Source organism: Varroa destructor, unplaced genomic scaffold, assembly GCF_002443255.2.
Source record: "Varroa destructor unplaced genomic scaffold, Vdes_3.0 BEIS01000007.1, whole genome shotgun sequence".
Classification (NCBI taxonomy): Eukaryota; Metazoa; Arthropoda; class Arachnida; order Mesostigmata; family Varroidae; genus Varroa; species Varroa destructor.
Genome location: NW_019211460.1, coordinates 34,115,494 through 34,141,310, shown reverse-complemented (window position 1 = coordinate 34,141,310; position 25,817 = coordinate 34,115,494). Strand labels below are relative to the sequence as shown.

At 41.5% G+C, this 25,817-nt stretch overlaps 2 long non-coding RNA genes across 2 annotated transcripts; both read left to right on the top strand.

Annotated features, from left to right (window-relative positions):
- The first annotated feature begins 3,086 nt into the window (after positions 1 to 3,086).
- LOC147754621 (uncharacterized) lies at positions 3,087 to 7,401 on the top strand. Its single transcript, XR_015317329.1, has 3 exons — positions 3,087 to 3,450; positions 4,471 to 4,593; positions 7,050 to 7,401. It is a non-coding gene; the product is annotated as an uncharacterized LOC147754621 (long non-coding RNA).
- A 595-nt stretch (positions 7,402 to 7,996) lies between these two features.
- LOC111254875 (uncharacterized) lies at positions 7,997 to 17,845 on the top strand. The gene is made up of 3 exons (XR_002675248.2): positions 7,997 to 8,188; positions 8,294 to 8,516; positions 17,616 to 17,845. It is a non-coding gene; the product is annotated as an uncharacterized LOC111254875 (long non-coding RNA).
- The last annotated feature ends 7,972 nt before the right edge of the window (positions 17,846 to 25,817 follow it).

Here is a 25,817-nt window from a genome sequence, read left to right as displayed (position 1 = left end):
CTCACCCACTTTCAAAAACCCCATTTTGCTACTCAGGCCGAGGCTATGTACCTATTCGCTTGTACGGCCGGCCGTCTTCATCTTCCATAGTACCAACATTACGTGTAAGCGTTAATAGAGCAGAAAAGCATAGCTATCATCGTCTGGCGATCCTGTCACATCCCATCGTATCCTACAGGTAATAGCTATTGTAGTATAGACTCTCTCGTCATCCGATATTGCCTATATAAAGATGTGCATGCTAGAATACTAGGTCTATGTATACGGAGCAAAACAGAAGTCTTCTGACAGTCGAAGATTCTTCTTTTCATTTAAAGCATAACATCAGATACGCCTATTACTGCGAATCTAACCTTGCAGCATATTTGCAACAGGGACATTCAAACACATCTATATTTTTTTTTAACATGATGTTGTGTTGTCATGGCGTAAGAATACGTCTAAAATGCGATAGGAACAATTACGACTATTGTCGTTCCATTCCAATATTTGTATTAATAAATTTTAGAATATACTTACTAGATAGCACGATATGAATATAGAAATTTTGTTAAGATATTCCATTGCAAACGTCTTGCAGAGTTAAAGCCCCTATTTAGTGCAAAACTTATCGTACCTCCCCTAACAGATGTGAAATAAAAACCCTTCGACTGTCAAAGGCTTTAAGCTCGCCCTATATATAGACGGTCAAAACGTTTTCTCTCTGCCCCCTCTCTCTCTCTCTCTCTCTCTCTTTCTTAGCATTGATGATTGATATGATGGTTGCTGATCACGACATCGCCAATTAAACTACTGACCCTATCTAAAAGCAGGTAGTCTAACAATGGCGTCGACATCAATGATCAAAACTCTGATCTGGTAGCTGTTAGTAACGGTATACTAAAACCTAGAAGGCAACACCGGTCATCGGCAGGTTACTTGAAACCCGCTTTTGTATAAGGTCAGCCAGAAAATAGCTCTACGATGACGCTGCCGCCGTTTGACTGACATATAACCGGGTAGATGACCAGACGTACCTATCAAAGAAGGTTCGTTAGCAACGAAGTAACACCTCGATGCTATTCTAATGTAGAAATCTTAAATCATACAAATTTGAAAAACTATCTTATATTGTTAATGGTAAGAGTGTTCCCTTCATATATTGATTCCTTACAAAAGTTACGCTCAGGAATTTTTTGCTAAATAATAAAATAGGATAATAATAAAATAATAATAAAAAATAAGGAATCTAAGTGTAGGTCTACAAATCTTCATGAGGTTTGGTAACAATGATGTTCACTAATAACTCGCATCATAAACATTGCTCCAGGTTATTTCGTCCGCAACGATAGTCCTGTTTTTAAGCCTCGTCTACTATACTCTAAAGGCTTAAAAGAGACAAGTAAATGTTGTGTGTCATCTAATTAGAACGGCATTTGTCTTCTTTCATTGGGATGATGCTTCGGTAGCTAAAGAAAGTTTTCTTATAATTAAATGAGCGTTAGCAGCCTGGATTTATTTCTATTCCTAACGTCGAAGCTGTACCCAACTCGGCTTACTAATCCACATCTGAACTTCATTCGTATCTGTTAAAATGCGTTTTATTTACACAAGTTTCCAAATAAATTGACTGCTGTCCTATTTAATTATGGTACTCGAACAAGTTTCAAAATATAAACGCTTACGCGGCTTTTGGCCAAGAAAAATTTAATGTTTTTGTTCGCTTTGTTCAATTACGTCAGTAGGTACAAATGCAAGTAACCGTACTGAGATTCACTTCACTTCGGGAAATCGGACATCTCTGAGGGAAAACAATGGAGATTAGTCCTTTTATATAAGGCGTAAGTATTTTGATATTCTGATAAGAAAACATGTTCAAAATTGGGCAATAGAAAAAAGACGGGTAAAGTGCCAAGTAATTGTTTCTTTTTTTATGCCACAGGTCCACAGGCCAGAATGGTAATAGATCTTTTTTTTTTTTTTTAACCAATAACCAATACAGCGTTGTCACTACCAGCCTTTAACTTCATATACTGTTATACTTATAACCTGTTACTTATAAACAAAAACATTTGGCTTACTATACTTCGTTTGATACGCACTCACTTTTAATGCATTGATTTCACGCCAGCAAACATATCGTTGGCCAAGCTATAGACATAAGCTACTTCAAACTATTGTGTCTCAATAAGAAACATTTGTTGTATTCTAATACAACACCTACATGATATTGTATGTAGTATAGAAGATAAGCTATGTTCCTTCGTGGTCCTATTTGGTATTCGTGGCTAGCAAGCCTTCTACGTCCATTTCAATCTTCTTGCCTAGTTCAGCTCGACCAGCCACTGCTTCTTCCATTCCTAAACTCTTCCCCAATAACAGTCGTGTTTGTTTATCCTTCGTTTCCATGCCGCCGCATCCACGTTTGGACACGCATCGTTCTGGCGGTTAAGGCGGCGGGTACCCGTCCCCAGCCCTTCCCGAAATACGACCGCCAATACTAACGGTTTCAGCAGTAATGACCGACCACGGTGAAGATCGCGCAAACATCATCAACAGTCGTGATGGCCCTTCATGCTACTAGTAGTAGTATTAGTGAAGGAGTGTAGGAAAAAGACTGGGGAGGCTTAATGGGGCAATACATTGGGCATGCAACTACGACGGTATCCGGTAAACGTGCTGTAGGAGTTCGGTGGGAAAAAGGAGTGACTTGGGGAATTGTTCATGGCTTCCTATGCTTTCGAGGCAGCGCTACCACCGACGCCGTGATGTCCTCCAGGACGGTAGCCTCTATTTTCATAGTGGTAGCTTCGTGGCTTTACGTCGCCGCAGTAGCAGTAACGCATATGGCTTCCACTTGCCCTGGCCAGGCTTCTTTGGAGAAAAAGCATCTCTATAAAAGCCATTCACTCGTGGCAATTCCGAGTGTTTATGCGCTCGTTTTATCACACAATAAAGCATTCACTTCCTTCTCCACGAGGGACGCAAGAATGGCACAGCAAGCGAGCACTTATGCCAAGCGCAACGCCGAGCACGACAAGCGGCAAGGCTGGTTGGATCTCAACACAATTCCAAACGTAACGCTCAGACGCAATACGGAGAAGAACTCAGAAAAGAAAGCTGAGAAACTCTCATAATGCCTAACATGTTTCCAGCCGATAGACTTTTCCTATTTGATATAAAGCGAACGAACGAATACACACAGCGAGTTGCGGTTCGCCTAGCTCACTGGCTTCTGCGATAGAGGTTAAGTAGTGTTCATTACTTCATCGACTAGGGATTAAAACAAATGCCGCCAAAGCTCCGAGAGTAAAGACTAGTATTTGTCGCATTGACGAGGAGAAGCCTAGTGAAACTGAGTCACACAAAAACACTGGACACCGTGTTTGTCTGCGACGCGCTTTATGGCCGCTTAGGAAAAGAAGAAGAGATGACAGGACAAGCTGTATGAAAGGGAAAAAGAACGAAAAGGTAAGCCTAACGCCTATTTGAATGAAATGCATTTGTACCATCCATGGCGCACATCTGGTGGGCGAAGATAGCCTACTAAATAAACGAGCATGCAATAGGTTGTAATGCACACGCGTCAATAGTAAGCCATCCATCAGGGTGGTGATTAGACCATCTGCTGTGTCATCCCATCATCACGGTTTGTTTAACGAGACATAGACAACTACAAGGAGGTTTGTTAACGTGGCCTAGGTAGAAGCCATCACTGGCGTTTGAGTCGTTTGACTTGAAGAACCGAAAATCTGTTAGAAAAAATGTTTATGCCGTTAGTTATTTCGCCTGATCTATTATTGCCTACGCCTAGCAAGTCTAGCAAAGAGGTGGAAATTGCGGTTCGGTTCATTTAGGATTCAATTACCCACATTACGCATGTACTTTTTATAAAAGCTATTTTTTTATTACATTAAAGGCGAGCGTTGGCCATTTTTAACCAGTGATAAGGTACACGTTAACGTCGACGGACTGATATGTTTACCAAAAATCGGCGGTATCATCACGTTACCCACAGGATCTAGAGGAAGATTTTTCTTACAACCTGGGGATCCTCAGATACCTTTCTATAATTGTTCGGTCTTTGTTTAATTTTATCTTTTTATTTTATTTTAAGCACTATCAATAAAATTTCAATACACTTATAACTTACTTTAATACGAACTGCACAATAATAGTCAGATGACTCGGGGCATAATTTCCTTAACCGTCTATTTTGTTTTTTGATCCATTTAGATGTTCTTTTTTTAAAAGAATTGCTTTATTTCTTTGCCATATTTATATGGTGAACACGAACCAATCAACGCATAGTCCTTTGTCAAGAACTTGCCTGATCTGATTTAGGGATGCCTCAAATTGTTTGGATCGCCAAATTCAATAGTTCTTCCGATAATGCGTCCTCTGCCAGATGGTACATAATAAGCTGTTTCTGAAAAACACTCAATGCGGCTGGCAGCTAAAAGAAATGCTAACAAACAGGAGCGTATTTAGTTTTTCAAGAGATCGCGGGGAGGCGGATCAGGGCTCGCTGCTAACTTCAGAGAGCCGGACGCCTGATCGATCAGAGCGCGAGGGATGATCATCTAAAGAACTGATACGACTGTCTGGAGACACGTAAGGATCCGGTTATTCTCTTTTGTGCGGTTGGCGATTTGGAGAATGCTAGATATATTCTACTTAAACAAATGCGCTTAGAAAGGTTAGTCGAAGAGTGAATGATGATATCACAAAACAATCCCAAGCCGTCGGACGGATAATGTTGATCAGGACATCTAACACCGATGGTACTATGAACAAGATTAGAGTATATTTTGGGTTGTTAAAAAAGTATTAACCGTATGTCCAGTTATATAGCTTTAAATAGATAGAAATTTCAGATAATATGAGTTGTGTCGGGTCGCCGTGGGTGTCATTTAGAAGCTGACATTCGGCACTAGTAAATATATAGAATATGAATGAGATTTCTGCAAAAACTTGCTATTTTATACCATTTTATGACGATAAAGACATAAACGAGATCTAGGCCATAAAATATTTGCGCTGTTTATGGTCAAAGTTCGTTACTGGAAGAAATAATTCAAGGGTGATCTTGTCGCCTTTGCTGGAGGTTTCGTTGTAAAAGACGTTTCTCATAATAATAGGCTGATTTCACAAAAGGTTCATCACATTATGGGGAAGGTTGAGTAGGACCGACACGTGAGTTACATAAGAACAAAGCATTTACTATCAGATAGGTTTCGACGATTTGGGGACAACTGGCTGCAAAGGAAACCCGATGATTGGGTGCCACATGAACTGATGTAAACGATTTTTCCCAATCGTATTTCCGTCCGCCAAACTCTACAGACCCACAAGCGAGTTTAGCCATTTTTAAAATGGTTAGTCGCGGGTGGTGAAACGTAGATCACATACGACAATTGAACAAAGCTGCTCGGCAAAGCATGGTTTGAGGTCAATGCAAGTGATGCTGTGTTTTGTGAAATAGGGAAGCTATATCTGTCGCCTGACAAAGCAATTGATTCGAGTCTCTATGGAGGATTACAGTAAATCACTACAAAAATTTATAGGGACTAGTAGACGGTAAAGGCGTCGCCTTCCACCATGATAACGTCAGGCTACATTGAGAGAATTTGAATAGGAAATTATTGGACCCGCCATATAGCGCGAGTCTTGCACTATCAGATTATCAACCAGTTTGTTCTCTGCAAAACTTTCTTAATAATCTCGATCTAGTTCCAATGGAGAAATGCAAGAATAACTTGTGGCAATTTTTCGCTTAGATACCTACAGAAGTTCTACAGTCGCAGAATTATGATGTAACCAGAAAAAAGGAGGGTCTTGGCTAAAATTGCGCGTATTTCGTTTAGTGATGTTATTTTAAAAAGTGGGGGAAATTTGCTTCAACTTAGGCTTAAAAACAGTTAAGACTTTTCCCACAATCAAATACATACGAGATTCGTGAATGAAATAGAGATATTTGGTAGCAAAAGCTCGCAACGAATCCATTAACTTAAATAATCAGGACAAAATCATACTTCCTTAGTAAATGAAATACCTCTATGACATATTTGATAAGTTGGTATGGGACCAATAAATCGGATAATTTTACTAAAGTACTTATTTGATATTGTAATAGAATGTGAGATACAGTTAGCAAGGCCTCAGCTCATACACGGACAAACCTGAACCGCCAGGGGTGTCGGGTCTAGCTCCTGTTCACGCTAGCAGGCATAAAAGGGGAAACCAAAAGTATCTTCATTGTCGACCTACTAAATGCTGGCGACATTCTCGTGCTGTTTGGCTTGATTGTTAGGCTCCACGGCCTATTCAAATTAACCGTCGGTATTCCTCGTAGAAATTTTTCTTTTTGCCTTAACCGTGCCTTTGAAGCCTAATATTTATTTTTAATTCCAAATCCATCGTCGCATAATACAGAAGTGGTAACCCTTCGATTTTGATATTTGATTAAATGAACGCGACGATCTGCACCAAATCGATTTATCTATCTATATAGCACGACTGCAAAATTATCCTATGTTTGTATCGTTTTTTTTTTCAACTTAATTTCCACCTATGTTATTAGAGCTACCCTAAGCAATGCGAACGATTCAAATGCTGTAAAAAATGCCCTTCTTGTTCCATTCCTGTATGCTTTGATGGAAAGATTAGTACATTGGCTAGAAATATTTTCCTTTAGTTGCGTGTTTGTGTACAGCATTCTATACATTATGACGGTTTGTTTGACGCTTAGATCTTTTCTAGGCTTCTAGTTGCTGATAATCAATCATGGTCACTCCGATAACCGCGATGAGGCAAAACTAGAACGTGAGGTTGATCGTGACCACTAACAATCAGAATGAATGCTGATTAAAACGTATCCCACTGAAGGAAAACCAATCCAGATAAGCTTGCGTTACGAGTCTTATTGGTTTAAGCTGAGTTGCTCAACAAATCTAACATGAGATTTTCTATTGATGATCAATATTTAACGCTTAACTTGTGCCGTCATCGATTTGCATTTGCCTACTTGGCCCCTTTCCACTCTTCTCACCCTCTTCCATTTTTCCAAGGGGGTCCTATTTCTGGCACCGTTTGTCGGCCACGGACAACGTGACGGACAAGAACACAGTGGCGCTGCGTTGAGTGTATCGCTGCCAAGAACTGCAGTTGAATGAAGCGCGGATGGCTGCTTAAAGGATTATGCCCTGACTTCGTTGTATCGTGTGAGATGGTGCATACGAGGTAATAGCTATGGCGACGTAAGACTAAAAATTCTAAGCTGCATTTTATAATAAATTATGATTAAAAAAACTTAAATGCCGTTACGGAAGGGCGGTCCAAAGTATAATCTAAGACTTACACGAACCTGGAATGTAGAACCTTTTCCAGTCGTTGGCTAAAAGTAGTAGATTGCTATTGAATGAAAATTGTCAAATTATCACAGGGGTAGCTACGCCCTGTACTGTTGCAAGAAGCATAAAAACGAGTTTTGAGTCACTATAATAAACAATGCAACTCATTTCGGAATGTTTCAAAATGCGAACCGTTTCAGATTACTTATGTGATTTATTAATTGGGGTGAGCGCGTACTTCACCCCTCTTTTTTTCATTTTAGACTTACCCTAATTCATGTGTCATGTTTAGCAAGTATTTGCTTTATGGTGCCTTAATCAGCTGAACACCCCACTAGACCAATGCAGACTAACACACAGATGCGGCGGCTACAATCGTACATACAAACCCAATTATAACCCTAATATTGCGTTTACTACGGAACGCTCGTTGCTGGTACACTCATGTAACAACATTAATTGTGCCTATTAGAAAAATTAAGCCAGCATTTTTAGAACACTGTGTGCGCGGCATCTGGTACCTCATTACCTCAATTCGAGAAAAACGGTCCCTTAGCGACAGTCTACATTACATACTCGATCTAACGCCTTTCAGACAATAAGAGAATATTATACGTATATTTAAGGCACGATAAAAACGTATACCTAATATCAAAAAGATACAGTACTATTACCGTTGCGCGCAGCAATTCTGATAAGCAGTTATAGTCGAAAAGCTCCGTCGGTTTACTCGTTCCAATCCGATCCATATTGTGACGTCCGCTGCGACCTCAGGCGTCAATCGACTGCTAGAATTCGACGTTGTGAAACGGCTACAATGAAAATCGGGGAGGAGATCTCTCGCGGTGGATGAATAGGTGGGTAATGTTCGTAGAGGCTGTGAATTTAAAAATGAGGCCAACGCAATCGGGCTAGGAAAACAGGACACTCAAGACGAGAAACGTGCATTTGTGTCATTGTAGGCGGTTGTGAAGTCAGCGGAGCACCGTTTTCGGCTACGCCGAACGTATAACCAGTGACGCTTTATACCTGATAGTTAGGTCACGTCCAAAGCATGCCACTGTACCTTTTGTATCGGCGCTGCGGATGCGAAAAGAAGAAAAGTTCATTTGTGTTAGAAGGGCCAGATTGTTCGTGAGTTCGAGACGAGAGGGCTTTTGTAGACGAGCGGAACGCTACCTTAAGGTAAGATGTTAATACGTCCTAATTTCGAGAACTATGTACTTATATGTGAACCTTTAGCGAAACGCTAGATAGACGTCAAAATTTTAGTACTCAGCGATTGAAGAGATCATTTTATTTTTATCGCCTTTTTCATGAGTCTTTGATTTTCATCGCCTGACGTCGCCATATCGATGACAGATAACTGAGCGTCATTGATTATGGCCTGGTATTACTTTTACTATACTTGTATTGTTTTTATCAAATCTATGTCGATTATGAACGTAACCGTAACTCGATGTAATTAGCATAGGATAATTTACCAGATACAAAATAATTTTGTTGGAATAGTAATATAGAAGAGGTAAATGGCCTATTTCTTCATGACTATTTATTCCATAGCCAAGCGTATAATACGTTATATCTAAAATATGTATTTTTTTGAGCTTTCTGATTTATACTGCCAAGTCAACATTCGAAATTAGACCCGTTCTGCATGACAGTATTAGAAAATCTAACAGAAAAACTTAGAAAAAACCAACTTGTGAAAATGTATACACGTCACCTTCGTTGTATACATGCTCCCTACGACGCGCGTCGCTGTAGCAAACCATGCAATACATCTAGAAACCATATTAACAACTATTAACCATAGAAACCTTTCCTTCTCTTTGAGCTAAACGTCTGTTAGGCAATCCTAAGACTTTACAGTCTCACTTTCTCTACGCCTTCTTTTGGCGTATGTGTTTCGAAAGCTTATACGTACGTCTGTTCTCAAATCTGTTTTCGGCTAGGACAAGCAAGTTTTCCACGAGGTAATCCCCTTTTCGAACACACAGCACTTGGGTTCAAACATCCTTCGCCAAGTTCCGATATCCGACATTTTACTGAGCTAGCTACGCCCTCGCTCGCTACCTGCATGCCAGCCAAGCAACGAAAGAGCAGCGCTATTGCAATACATACTGTCTGAAGGATAACGCCGTTTCGGTCAATCTGTCCGGGTATTGCCGGCGCTGGTCCCAGCAACTAACCAACGACCAAACTCAATTTGTCTGCGAATTTTATTTTACCTCTGCTTCGGCTCTTCTGCAAATCAGCAGCAGCAGCAGCAGCAGCAGTAGCAGCAATAGCATAGATACGACGACATGCAGCTTAGACTCTGGCGTACATCGCAGTTGTTACAGACGCGGCGGTGGCCGGGCATAGAATGATACCAGCCGCCATAGCATTCCCTTACTGGCGGACATACACAATGGGATTCCACTGCGTATGGTAGCTGGGTGAAGGTAGCTATATAATGTTTACGCGAGGTTTTACGGTCCCTCTCTTTGGGCTCGTTGCGGAAACGGACTGGGCCCTTACGAAACGGACCGGTTCTGACATTGGTGGGGTGGTGATGGGAGAGATAGCGCCAGCGATACAGTATTAGTTGGGGGGCAGCCTTGGCGCCAAGAGTCTATTCGTGGCACTGCCGTGCAGCGAGCCCACCAAAGCGTTTGGTACGGTGGCGTTCTTTAAGGCAAAACTCGCAAAACAACACCGAAACCTTGGCGGCGACGTATGAGGCTTCGGGCCGCCTTTAGGACCGGGCCAAGGCGACCCTCAGACCCATTGCAAAATTACAGCATACGTTGGAGTTCGCCGCTTGCTTGCCACGGAGTGTCTTGTTCCCTAGAGGAACAGATGAAACTGCCTGCCCTCGGAGGCACGACTTCTATTGCGGCCCTGCTGGACGAGCCAAAAAGGGAGTTTGCTGGTTTTGGAATCGGAACTTGGTTCGCTGATGCTCTTGACTGCCGGCAGTTCTAAGCGAGCGAACATAACAGCCGCAGCTGTTCGACTCGGCAGCCCAGTTCTTTTTTTCGAGCGTAAAATTCAATCACCGCTTAATTGACAGTGGATGGTTTTCACTCGAGGTAAAGCTTTCGCTGGCCGATCCTCGAGGACGTCATGATTCCAGCGAGCGCTCTCTATGTGCTGCTGCGTTGCGATGCGTTCGTACTATGTCCGATGCTTCAGTACAGCGAGGGTGTGCAGGAAGCATGTGAGGGTGCTAAGGAAAGAGGAAGGTTCATTCGAATCTCGAGGAATGCAGTTCGAAGTCCCGGAAGCGATTCCAAATCGAGCTTCGCGCTGAGAAACGATTTACAGCTCGGAGTCAGCAGTCAGGCGAGTCGGGCTTAAAGGAGATCGTGGGCGGACGACTATTAAAGGTGCATGCAGGTTGCCCGCGAGTTGTTCTCCTGACGGCGATAATGCCTCTTCCAATGTGACGTGGAGCAAGAGGCTGGTGGGGCACACTTCATCCAGGCATTTTGTTTCGATAGAATTGGCCAGTATGCCGTCAGGATCCTGATAACGCATTTCAATGGAGAAAAGATATATTACTGCAACATGTATGTATATATACTATTAAATTACAATAATTACGTCACACCGTAACCGTAATATATATGAAATCAGCACTGTCAACGGCACGGACAATATTGTCCATTATGAAGACCTAATGCTGAAAATGTCAAATTCTTTAAATTAAAACACACGCGTAGTACGTAATACGTATTCCCTTTTACGGTACACTGTTAGCGCCGCATTTATATAAAAATACACTGAGCAATAAAATATAAGTAATATATCTTATATAAATGATGATCACTCATTAATATGTTGTGTGAGTTGTAACGTTCATACGCGTAAAAAAAACCAGAGGCTTAGGAGTTTACGGCTTGAATGCTATCTACGAGAGAAACGGTATATCAGGCTTCCGGCAGGCGACGGCGTTAAGGTGCTATCTGCTGCATGGTATTTGTCACGACTCCTCTTGCGTCTGCTATAAATGTACCTCTCGTTAGGTTCATGAGAGCATGCGTCTGTACATGATTTGTTGTGAAAGCCGTAAATTGCAAAGCAGCTAACGTCGTAGCGGTCCGGTCCAGCTATTTTCACCTATATGCATGTAATATATGACCATTAAAAAAATGTGTCATAAATATACTAGTTGTTATTAGAAACCATCAGCCGTACGTGGTAAGAACACGAGGCATTGACAATTGACTACATTTTAGACAGTACTATGATAACGTTCTCAGTTAAATGTAAACAAAATTGGTACATTTAAATAAAAGTTATTATTATTACTTTTTATCCAATAGCTAACAATAGCAACGCAATAGAATTGCGGTTTAATTTTATTTATATAATATATATTTCAAAATACTCTATTATATTATCTATGAATACTGAGTATTACATAAGCAAAATTTTAAAATTATATGTATATATACTAAAGTGGTAGATTAAATAGTTCTAGAAAAAAATAAATGTCTATAAATAATTTAAAAGCTATTACTACTTCGACTACTACAGCGCCTGATTAAACAAACCAAACAAATAAAAGTTAACCCATATACTATACGTATATATTCTTCAGAACGACTACTTTTATACTTAAACCATAATTGTACAATATATTTTTCGTTTTCTCATTAATTTGTTTCCCGAAATAAATCAAAAGAAAAATTAACCAAAGAGAATATGATGGAAAAACATATAGGGTTCGCAGTGCTGACCTTGCACTATGAATCTAGAACAGTAACTCCTAGCATACCACTATTTACTTTCGTATCGAGGAGAGCAATGTCGGCTAAAGGCTTATTAACACGTTGTTCGACAAAAGTTTCCGTTATCACTATGGCAATCACCGAACAGGGAGGCCAAGGTTTTCGCTAACTGAGCCCGCCATCTAAGGCAGCGTCAAGTCATCAGCAGTCTTTATGCTCGTATCCTGTCGACATCATGCATGGAAGTGGTATAGCCTTCGCAGGACGAGAAATTGCGGTTCCTTGCCAAGCTCCTAGACGATCCGCCCATTCCCGAAACAACAATAGGCCTTTAAATGCGGATTGTGAGAGCCGTTCGAAGATATGAAAGTAACAGAAGCATCGTTGGATTTTTCTGTTTTGCGAACATCATCACAATGCCCTTATTTCGTTTTATTTTGGTCCATCATTTGCTGCTTAAATGTCAATCTAAGTTTTTTAGAGGGATTCTGTTTGTGGACTCGGGCCACTACCGCAGCTGACCATTGGAGCGCCTTTTCATCGGAGGAGCGGGTGGCTCATGATGACACTAGCGTCCCGACGATATCATCATGGAGCAGGAACTTTCTTTTTTTTGGGGCATTCGGTCTTATCTTAACACGTGGACAAAGAATTGGATATTTCTTTCTTTTTACATGACGCAGATTCTGTACACAGAGGAACTAAGGATTTGCGCTTGATGCTCACCTTCCGCCTGAGTTGACATTCAGCTTTTTAAAAGTACTCATACGAATTATATACAGCCCGTTAATAAATGGCGACTTAAAAATAACCACAGGGAAACTCCTGTGAGGTGCTTGACGCGTCACCGTATGGACGTGTATTTCGCAACGGCAGGCAGTATTAATTCATAACCGCGAAATAATATAAAGGCGGCACTTTCAAAATCTTAACGTAGTAACATGTACATGAGACTCGGAGATTCTCTTTGGGATCGTAAATAAGCCCTGACGTAATTCAAGATATTCAACCGCACTGTCACTTTGCGCATTATGCGGTTACCCGTTTTACTAGTTCCCTTATCCATTCTACGTATCTCCAGTGGCGTTAACATTATACGACGCGCCAGGTCTCAGAATATTATTGTATGAGGAGAAAAGCGTAAATTAAAATAGTGCTCTCACTCCGTTCTTTGGGTCTTATGTGGTACGCATACGCCTATACGTGTGTAAGATGGCGGCAGGCCAGGGCTATGCAGGACAGCGCAAACTAAGGCAGATCCAGAAAAGCGAAAACCGCAGTCGTCGAGAGCAGTTAGCTTGAGGTTTCAGAGAAATGCGAATCGACTTCTACTGTTGGATTGTACGTTGGGTGGGGCATTGATAGAGAGGAGTAAGAGGAAGAGGACATAGCGGAGGAGGAAAACCTTCTCTCTTCGCTGACACTTGTCCAAAAGCGAAGCCTCCTGCAGACAGATACGAACGAAGAGAGGGCAGCGTGGGAGATAACAATTGCGCGCTGTATCGTAACTGCAGCGGTAGCCGCCGCGTCGCCGTTGTCGCTTGTAAAACGATTCTTCGTTTCTTCTTCGAGTTCGTTCGTGGTAGCGTTGAAGCCCTTTTCTTGTACACACGGTTTCATCCCCCCTTCATCTCTATCCACTTTTCCGTTCCTGCTTCCGATTCCTGTGTCTAGGCCCTATTTTCGAAAAGGAGGAAGAACTGGGGCCAAAAGTGGGCAAACGACGAAATGTAGCCGGCGACTAGGCTGTAGCTGGTCCTGATACAATGGCCCGAGAAGGGAATATCAGGGTCCTAAGAGGGGAAACGGTGCTTCACCCGTGCCATTACTGGCTTCGTTGTGAAACGGATGCCCTCGGCTCCGCCTCCGCCTGGGGAGACAGATAAATACCGTCCATTCTCGACGTCGTACTTCGTCCTTCTCTCTTGCACATTTTTAGAGCCCCCATACCTCTCACAGTCTGCGTTGTACTCGCCTGTTCAGGCAGGCAGACACTTGCAGATTTCGTTCAAACCAATAGCCTCCAGGAAGCTCTTTGCAGAAAGCGACAACGCGAAGGAAACGGGCGTAGGTAGGTGGCAGAAACGGAGCCTCTATTCGCTACCGATTCTGCGCTATCGTCATTTTATTGAATTGGGTGGCCATTGCCGACACCGATGACAACATCGCCAGCATCGGGGGCGCTAGCATCGATGATGATCGTTGCATGGATCAACAATGGACGAGCAAGACATGGAAAGCAGAGCAGATCAATGGAAAGCCTTGGTTGAACGCAATGGTAGTACACGAACCTGCATAGACATAGTAACAACATTATAGTCATTGCAAATATTCACACGTCAGTAAAGATGCGGAGGTGTTCGTGTACGTAAATTCATGTCGTGACAAAGGAACTTTGGCTAGCTGTAGTCGGAATTAGGCGCGTGGACCAGCCGTTCTGATTTTGTAAGCTGACCAGTTTGAAAAGGTAACTAGCTTCTAAGAACGTTGCATTTGGCGCCGACATGTACACGTTGCACCTGTATCTGAAACGCTCAATAAATTTAGTTCTGCCCCACCTATTTTGGTACCTTTAATTTCGGACGCCTGTTGTTGATCAGAGTTGACACCGTTAGTGTTGATTGCGTTTCGGTTTCTGAGCTTGTGTTGTCATTCATTAATGAACCAGTGAAAAAAATCTTATTTGACAGACGAAAGCCTCATTCTTTTGTTATGGCTGTTAAAACTGCGCGTTGTAAACACTATATGACGGGTAACACTGCATCAATGCTTATCTTGTCTGCATGTCAATGATGCGGCCGCGTTGCGTACAGCATTATAGTAACTCCCCGATATCTTCTATATCGAAAAATTATACCCCACTTGTCCAATCCCTCGTATTGATTAGATGTTTGTCTCTGCAGAGATACGTGTGTACTTTTTGGCTCGACCATTTTTTGCACCAGCGCATGAGATGTAGACCTCTCTAATGAAACAGAGCATTGAGCAGGCTCGATGGGAAACATGAAATAAGGTTTATCTTACTACATTTTTTTATTATACCTGAGTGTTACATATAGTCGCAATGTAAGAAAGTGAGGAACCAGTTTTCTAGTGATGAAGAAATAAGAACAAAGAAAAACAGTTCACGCCTACAATTCATCTGAAAACGCTAGTACATAACTAGATCAAGTATACTTCTATTGAGCCGTTCGAAATGGTGTTTATTAATAAACAGACATTATTAACAGCTATTATTATACTTTTGTTTTTCCAATATGATTTCGCTATGCGTTGATGTTGGTTTAAGCGAAACCTGTATAAGTTGCTTTCGCAGACAAAAACTATAGGACGCTTTGTACATGTCCTCGATGTTTTTAAAAATAAATTACAATAACGGTCATAATCATCGTAGAATTAGAAACGTTTATAGCTCTATCCGATTGTTTGCCCTCACGTATCATTCATCCCACTCTCAAAACAGTGCACACTATAGCCACATTATAAACTAAGGACATTATTGAACTTGCTATAAATGATATCTAAAGTAGAGCCGAATTGCAAAGCTACTGGTTCATCTCATGTTCATTTTTCTAACGCCCGTCTGACTGCCAGTCGTCTGGGTACTATCCATCTGCACCTACGGCTGCGCACACTTTCAACGAAAAGTTCTTCATAAATTGGGGCTCATAGCTTTGGGTGTTGGTGTACTCCTGATGTCGATTGTTCATGACATTTGCACTGACTGTTCGGTCCCACCTGACCTGCTGCTCATTCTGCCGGCCGGTGTTCAGTAGCGTCTTATGTCGTGTAGTTGAGGTAGCCCGTATAACCTTGCACGACACCCGATATCTCTCCAATAGATATCCGTGTGACCGGGCATGTTTCTGTTTGTGTGTCAAGGAGTCTATATGTCGGCCATTCGTGGTGGCTGGGTCTGGACGTCTGCCTGAGGCTCGTCAATCGGTCGACTCCCGCCTCGATGGTGCAGTGCGATAGATCTCTTAGCCATCACTATCCGCAGCCGCCGCTGCCGCCGTCCTTCTATCCAATCCGCCGCCATAAACATCATAGCTCTGCAGGGTCAGACTAGCCCAGACATACACAGGCCGGTGTTTTCGATACTTGCTTTCGATATCTGCCACTGCGACCCCTGTACTGCTGCAGATGTCGTTATTGCTGTTCGCCCCTGCTGAGGCTGCAGCTAGCGCTGCCGGCGTGTGACCAGCTGCTCGGAAGATCACTTATACAATTAGTTTCTTCGCAGATATTTCTACCTCAGTGGCAACGGGAACCACGGGAGCCGGAGGTGCGACAGCAGCTAAAAGACCGATCGAGTAAAACGGCACTGCGGCAACAACTCGTTTTCTCGTGCAGTGTCCCAGGAGCTACCCATGCACAGGTGCCCACATGTTGGGTCGCATAGTGGAGATGAGTGATGGGTCAGCCTCACTTTGCGTCAGTGCTAAGGCTGGTCCACTAGTTTCGCTTAGTCGGTTTTGATTAGTGAGTGATTTGATCGCAGCTACTTAGTCTTTCATCTCCTCACTTGATTCATATCAGACATTGGCTGTCACCCATTGTGAGTCTCTTTTAGAAAGATGTTGAAAAATTCTTGAACGATCTCTTAGATCGCTCAATGTAGACCTCAGCCTACGCTGCATGGATCATCATTAGCAAAGGTATATATGAAACTGATGACTCCCGATGCTCTAAAGGCCATCTTTGTTGCTATTCCACAAATCGTAGATATTTTTTGCTAAGGAATCTATCAATGTTGTTCGAAACGACTAGCTTTATCGCGTAGGTATTGGTATAGCATCAGTCGAATTACCCTTGTATGCAGCGTCATTTACTAGGCGGCATAACAATATATTCACATGAAACAAAATACTAATGCCAGTCGTGACAGACTACTTACAATATGACTATAAATTAATTTCTATACATTATATCATAGCTAATTGAAGTATCACTAACCGCAAATCGTGTTCGGGCCTTTATATATACTCTACATAGATGTCCTCCTCGGCCCCAGATTCTGCTCCGAGGAGTAATGTGAGAAATCCTTTTAAGGAAATATTGGTCTATGAGGGCCGTTCACGACCTGTGTTAATCATCCTGATGAATGGACTACTTTATTTTTAACGTGGATGAAAAGGTTGCTAGGTTTGCGTTCTTAATACGTGACAACAGCGACCTTGTCGCGCGTTCTAACAGGTAGCCGAAGTGCATGCTTCAGTGTATTGAGACAAACTTCTCACGGCCGTCGTTCTCGAGTTGTTACTGCTTATTCCATGTCGGCCCAATAATTCGTGGATGATCATCAGCTTCACTCATGGCTCTACATTGAAATCATATATGCGTTATATGCTAAATGAATGTGGGTAAAATAGTTGTGGCTTCAAATCATCATTCGATAATGTAGCTATAGTGATAATAGCGTGTGTACCGATTGAAGAAAAAGAGTTTTTTGCATTGCTATCATGTTTTTTTACTGTATTTCCAGGAGTGAGAGCTTCTCATCTTTGAAAGGCAAAAGTAAAACTGAATGTCCTACAGCGAGCCTCGTATATGTTCACAGGTGTATGACGAATATCGACGGGAAGACCGGGACGGACCCAACTGAAACCGGACAGGCCCAGTTTCCTATGATGACCGTGCGGAGAATAGAAAACAGCGTTTCAGAATTAACTTTCTAATAAATTTCCCTTTTACAACTTTGAACTAAGCTGATCATCTGCTATTTGATCCGATGACCTGCACCTAGAGATTAGCCTCCCCATATATATAAGAGAACTGTGCTTGCCACGCAGTAGAACATTTCTCCGGCTAATGCACAGAGAAAAAAAAAAGCTAAACTTCTGCGATGTACAATAAGTTTGTCTCCTACTGCATTTGTTCGATCAAAATGTCTCAGAGCTGATATATATATAGAGCATAGCACACGAGCGAAGACGATAGCCTTCAAGAGCCACATGCGCACATCGCGACAGCCTATTAGACATGGGCTGTTACCCGCTAAAGGTACGCAGTATTATCATTATTTCAAATCTTCCATCGGGAGAAAACCGCATAAGCTTAACACACATTTGATTACATCATACGTCAACACAAACCTTTCCTTAATAACTGAACTAACGATTCGTCAACCTATTTCAATATATATATATATATATATGAAATGCTGTTTAACGATTTTAAGGTTTAACGACTGCTAGGTGCTAAAAAACTAACGTGTCTAACAATAACAGGGTTCTGTATAGAAAGACTAATGGCAGTGGGTTGGACGTAAGAAAAAAACCCAGTTTTTTTTGGGGGGTGAAGCTAACAATAACAAAAAATTACTTTCCCGTGTTGATGGATTATGTAAAAATAATGCCCTTATTCTCATAACATGTCGCGCTTAAGCTTATACTATATGCTTAATCCAATGGTTCGATTGCAGTAAGGTATATGGAACATGTGAGACCCGACAACGAGGATTTACATTAGGTAAAATTTGCAAAAAATAAAATACGTTCAAATCTTCTTGTAGTTACCTCAGAAAGATTTTTGAAAGTTTATCCTACAAACGTAACGCTTGGGTATAACATTGAACTAATGAAAATGATCACTAATATTTATCACACGCTTTCATTAAAATTAACTTAACCATTAGAATAAAAGTAGCGTGACTTATTAATAAGATATCTGGAAAGTGTCATGCAGGTAAAAAAAATGGTTAGTATTATCGATTATCTCCTTTTTCATTAGGTAATTTCATTAGGAGATTGGACTAGGTAGGGCTATGTAAGTCTAGCATTATTTAACGCTACCATTGAAAACAACTCTAGTCAAAGGTTTTGTTACTATGTGCCTTAAGTAGGCTCACTTCTTAAAGGAAGACGCCTATGTTGCTAGCTTATATAGTCTCATGAAATGAAATTAAATCGGCCAGTGATAGGACTAATTGGTCCACGAATGATTTCAAACGAAGATGTCAGTTATTTAAAACAACTAACGCCATGATTGTAGCTAGTGAAGTCAGTACATTGCAGTAATTCTGCGCTTCAAGATTATGATTCATCCGTCCTAGAGTCAGAAGAAATTTTGATGCATATTGCGGAGTTGGTTTTTGAATGGTCATACTTCTGGTACATCTACAAAATACATTTTGTCCAAAAAAAAAAAAGGCCAATTTGACCAGACTGATCACCGTATATATAACTACCATAATTATCCACGATTCCGGTGGGAATAAAGAGTTAGTTTTAACAGATGATTATGATCGTCCACAACGTAATGCTTTGTCAATACGACGCGTCGCCCCAATGAAGTCGCCTGATGAAGGTTCTACGATGTGTTAGTTTTACTTGCCACATACGCACATACGTGCATTGCTATTAAGCTGAGGTGTACTCTGAGGCCAGTTAGATATTTAAATTTCCCCGGTAAAATTTGCTTAGACGGCATTCGGATTTTAAATGCAGTGGCCTACATCCCCCCCTTCCCACGTAAAATGATCATGCAATGTAACCCAATCTTATGTCCCCTACACAACGCAATTTGCCTTCATTTTGTCTTTGAAAATGCAGCTTTTGAACAGACAAAACTGTAGTGAAAAGAAAGATGCTTTTTGTGTCGTTCAGTAAAAGTTTGTTAAAATGTGAAAAGTATACTCCCCTGTTCCGTATAGCCCCATATTTAGGCATTCGTTCGAAAAGGATCTAGTAAAGCCAATTGTATTACAGCCTTAAGCCGTATGCACCCAAGATATTCTGAACATTTAATAGTATTTTCAAGGGAAGACGCAGTGATCCGCAAACCTTCACGTGCCCCTACGCCCAGTAAGACCTAGTCTGCCAGTTAGGAAGTGGCAACTACTATTTTCGTGGTCGCTGAATGGTCTCCAACATAGCCAAAACTGCAATAAATCCTTGCACGTCTTAGCCAACAAACAACTAACAGGTAAACCTCATCGTCGTCGTTCTTGCTATCGCAGAGGGCTAGGCAGACCTTTTACCCCTTACAACTCGTTCAATTACGTCGCCACCCACCGCTGAGGTCACGGCTAACGATACCAATTTACTATATACTCACGTATACGGAGAAATGGTCCATAAAATCTGACAATGGCAGCCAGAATAGACGCTTTCTTGGAAGCTTGCAGGGAAAACAGGACAAAAAATCGAAATCACACCGCCGTGAAGCGACAGTTGGTATACGGATGGCATAGCAGGGAGGTGTATGCTTTCTTCTATTCCTTCTACTGCAGTACACGACCGATTGAAGCCTAGAATTAACGGGAGATAATTTCCTGGCCAGATGGGACCGATTCAACGCAGCTACGCTATGAGAATTTATCGAGGCACATCTTTTACTAGGGTGCATACAACTACTAGGGTATAACCTGCAACGTTCTCATCACCCAATGACATTCTGCCTGTTGAAGAAGTTCTACAGATCACTAAACGGCCTGCATGTACAAACTTTGTTTCGTCAAAAACCACCATGTTTTTCCGTACCTCATCTGAAACAGCACGTAAATTCGTCCTTGTACGTTTTGTGAATAGTCAATCATCCTTTCGGGCACGCAGAAGTATATCATTAGTACTGTAAATAGATATACATTCCTGAATAGTGCGCTATAGAGGAGGCTCTAGGAAGGCACATGTTGTCTGTTGCTGCGTACGGCGGTGATAAGTTGGGTGGGATATGCCAGTATCGTTGCATTTAAATTAAAAACAAGAAAATACTGAATTTGAAAATCTTCAAAGCAAACGTGTCTGGTTATCGGCTGCGGCGAGCATGGCCATCACAGTCCGTATGTTATATTATACAGCCTGTTACATTTGTCTGTAAAAACAATAGAAATCTCTATTACTCGATTTGTACTGTAGCTTCGACTTTGTATGATAACGAAACTTCTACAGAGCTTATATTTGTTTAATCATTGTAAGAAATACTGCTACATTATTGTGATTGTCTGCTTTGAGCGACACCGAAATCCTTTCTCGCTTACGATTTCAACATCAAGTTGCAAGCAGGGCTAAAGCATCTGTGGTTTCTGGTGGACTTAAATTGGCGGATCGTCGTCACTCGTTGTTGGTCAGCACGTCCTACACTCAACTTCAGAGAGCAGATGAGATTCATATATGTATTTATCTAAAGGGCAAAAGAAAACTATTATTGCTTGGGTAACGTTTGTTTCTAAGGAAGATTTAACCGACTAACCCTATCAGGCTAGCCTCACCTCGAGGACCAAGTTGGCTTTTTGCCAAGCGTGTGCCTGTGGTAACATGCACCGGAGTGTCTGTATATAGTAAGGTACAAAAATACGCCACACGACCGTTAACGCAGTAAAAGAAATGCCCAGCACCATATAGGAAGTGCAGTTTAAGAAGATAATTGGAGCTACGTTTCTCACCCGTTCGTACTGCCTTCCGCTCTTGACGTCATCCTCCTTATCGTGCAGGGAGCAAAAGACTGGATAGGCAGATACCGAAAACGAGACGGATAACGAACGTGGCGGAAAGAGTCAGCTCGCGTGCAGCAGGCACACTCGAGCAGAGAAGGCAACAGCGATCAAACAGTTACCATGCCGACTCATATGCTAAGGGGCACTCGCTGCCGAATTATATGGTAGATACGAGATCTTCCACAGACGTGTATATGCATAAAAAACAGGAAAGTGTAAAGATATGTATGCTAAAAAGTTAGAGCTGATGCCGACAATCAAGAATATATGATATATCTGACGCTATAAAATACTGTCCAATGATACACATTATCCCTAAATATGCCTTGCAAGTTCTACCTATTAAATAAGACCCCAATGTTCTTTTTGTATTCATTACCTCAAGTTATGACGAATTTTGTTAGAAGACAGCTCCTATCTATGTATATATACATAGTGATAGCTTAGCGGAGCGAAAACTAAACATTGGGTAGCCCACTGAGACCTGCTTTCAGTGCTATCTCAAAGGACTAAAAGATGTTATTTTTAGCCCGCGCTCTCGTGTTCTGGTTTTTTTAGGCTGTATATAGCGACAGTCCTACGGCAAGCAAACCTAAAACGTACGAAACATTTGAAACACGGATGATAGCAGATCATATCGCAAAGTCGTTTTGTCCCGTTTCAAAGATTGGTCATCGAAGCAGACTCTGCGGGAAAATCTAGCTCAACGATAAACTATCAGTGTATGCGTTACTAACGCCATAACCGGAAAAGTTCGCGCCGCCGATACGCCATAATAATAGGCATGCCAAAAATGAGAACACTTGTCTTAGTTTGTTTTGAAGTGAGGATTTTTAGGGGAAATGGTCAGTGCAAGGGACGATCTGGCGTATTTCTGCGGATTGAAGTTACCCGAAATAGCGCTGCATACGCCAGCAGCGTGATAATGTGAAAGCGGTCTTGCTCTCCGTCCATTGCGTCCTATATCGGCATTTCATCCCTTTTGAAATGCTGCGCAAGCCATCGCATAATAGATATTTTTGCTTATAATTATTTTGTACAGAATCCATATATAGATAGAAAAAAAATACATATATATATGTTAAAATGTCAGGCCGTTTTACCGTAAGTGCAAGCATTATTCTTCCAATACTTTAAGAAAAGCTTTGGGAAATCTTGAAACTCGAAGGCAGACCCGACTTCATGCTATATAAAATATGTCGATTAACCTGAAGCTAATATCCTAGGCTACCAAGCGGCCAAAATTGTTATTTTCCGAAATAAGCGTAAAAAATTATGAGACAAGCGTTATTGTAAGATAGGTGCAATAAAATATACGTGTTAAGCGGATATTACTTACTGGAATGATGTTATACCAGAAACTAAAGTATTATTCAATAAATTACACAGTTACGATATACTCGATACAATCGTATCGTTTTCCTGTTACATTTTTCTTGGACATAAAGAAAAACTCTGACAAAAATGTATAACTACGTATAGTTTAGTGTATTTTTACGATAGGAAGCAAGGCCAATGATATTTAATGCAAAAAAAATTGGAGGGGTCGTCTTTAAGTTTCTATCTTACAAGTACAGAAATACATACATCCTATTATCCAGTTATCAAGCGTATATATATACGTATTTCTAACAATGCCTGCCTTCGGCGCTAGACAGCCCCGTTGCAGAGCTTAAAACGAAAAGTAGTGTTTTTCCGACCAAATCCAGACATTCGGGAGGCTAAAGTCCAACAAGACGTTCTTCAAAGCATCCTTGGACATTTTGTCAACCAGCTTGTTCAATCTTATGCCAGCGTGACCAAGATGCTAGTTACTTTTTTTAAAGTAACCTAAACCAAGTGAAGGTTGTTAGATAAACGTGCCTGTAGGATTGGCTGTCTTACTTTCCAATAGACATAACGCTGCTTCCTTGTACTATGGCACACAGGCACGAAAGCACACGCAACCTATTCAACAGGCAGGCGGATCAAATCCTGCCTGCTTAGCCCCTAGAGTAGAAAGATCATCCGATAGACGTGTCCACACAGATCGTCTTAGATCGTGACTATAGAGCTGTCTGTGTTCCTTAACGGAAACCGTCTACTACAGCTCAAATGTACTCAGGGGTCCTTCAGAAACAACCTAGCTATTAATCTGGTCCACAATGACTTTCGGTAGCTCTGCCATCGCTTGTGCTTTCGACCTGTATCGCAAACTTGTTTCAACATCCACAGTTTCATAAGCTAACAGTGCCATTGGGACAAAGGAAGTTAAATCTTTCACGTACTTCAGGTACAAAATCAATACGGTACAAAAAGCTCTATTTATGACGAATTCTTCGTAGGCAATCTCCAGATCCAAGGTCCCTGCGAACACAATTCCCCTTTAAACCATGCATGATATGAATGCTGGCTAGTACCAAAAACAAATAATCGTAGGTTAAGCGCAGGCAGATGCTTTGCTTGTTCCAGCCGTGTCCAACCTGCATTCGAAAGTAACACAAGCGCGATTCCATATTCTAGCCTAAAACGAATGTATGGAGCATTTAGGGGAGAACGAGCTCCCGACAACTTCGAAGGACGACCTAGTGTTAGCCAAATTTAGCAGGTATATACAGTGTATTCTAGGCTTTAGTAAGGTAACTTTTAAATATTAAGGAAAACCCGTTGGCGAGTAGTCATCGGGCTTTAGAAGCATTACTGGAAATGAATAGGCCATTCTAGAGAAAGGAGCTGTGACGTGAGATTTTCGAGGGTCTGGACGAATATCATTAAAGACATACCAATCTTGCAGTCGTCCATGTAACCTGGCAGTCAGGTATTGGCCCAATCGAGGTCCGCCTTTTTGCAGTAAGTACGCACCAAAATCAGACTCTTAGAATTTAAATGAGGCAGCATATTTAACAAAAAGCATTAAAGAGAAATGAGCAGGCGCTATTAGACAAGTGCTCTATTGACCTGCTTAAAAACCGCATCAGAAGTCCAAGTAACTCGTTTGGGAATTTCACGTCCACTCAACTTTGCAACAGAAGAAACCGACATATAACGCAGTACGCGGAAACCTGTCGTGTAAATATGTTAACTCACAAGATTCGCAGCAAGGTGCCCTGACTTGTTCTTAACCCAACCGAACTATTTCTGAGGACTCTAACCTTTTCCAGAAAGGTTTCCGGGTGGAGCGGCAAAAGCGATCCAGACAGTGTCACTAATTCTAAGGAGATCACCGTCAGATTTTAGCAAGATTTAAGCGCGACCTTAGTAGGAGCTACGTTGAAAAATGCGAAATCCCATAAAAATATTTCCACGAATGGAAGCAGAAATTCAACGAGTCTATAAAGTCATTTTAGAGTGTGCGCTTGGTGATGCCGTCAGTACTACCGCCAAGTGTTTGTTTTTCAATTATGGGAGCAATGCTCGTCTACGGAACATGTACTTAAGCATCGACAAGACTAAGGTCTTAAAAGCCGTTGAGGCCTAAATCTGGGCGTTTCTGTTCAGACTCTCTGGTAGTCCGTCGCATGAAGCATGTAGTTAGTGTGTTCTCCTGACTAGAGTTCCCAGTTATACTTATATTTAAGGAACCACCCTGACCCTGGGCAGTTTTCGGGGGTCTCGAAAGTCCACATTGGCGTCACAACATGCATTATCTAATTGCGGAGTTAACTGACCACCTGCACCTTTACGTATCATGATTGTGGACAAGGCTAGAACGTTTAAAAACGTTTTATAGGTTCTTTTTGCGCTTTTTCCTTTTGGTTTTTTTGGTGCCTAAAGGAGACGACCTGTAAATGATAAGTGTATGTATGCATACCGGGACATAAGATAGTGCAAAGATACTTTGAATCTGAATAAATGAACGTATTTACGAACAGTATAATCGGGGCCTCCGACGTTAATTGTCGATTAGTATGAGACGATGCCCCGAGTCACACTTTGCTTTTGAACGCCGAGTTATTTGATAATGAACAACAACTTTTGTCTAACTTTAGAAGACGTTGGTACGCAATTCGAAAATGTCTATCGTCTATAAGCATGACTGACGTTATATATAGATATAACATAGTATATACATGTATATATAGTAGCCCAACTATATCCGTACTCCTCTTAAAGGGTCGTAAACCGTTTCACGAATGCACTTACCTGATATCGGTGCTATTAAAACGAAGCTTGTTTTAAAGAGGATCCAAGTTAATTTACAACCATGACAGGAACAGTGTTTCGACATGAAACGTTGAGCGACGCTTAACTTACGGTCAACACTTTTCGGGGATACGAAGCACTAACGAGATAATTAGCTTCTTGCAACACCGCAAATCCGGAACAATTGCAACACTTCTATTAAGT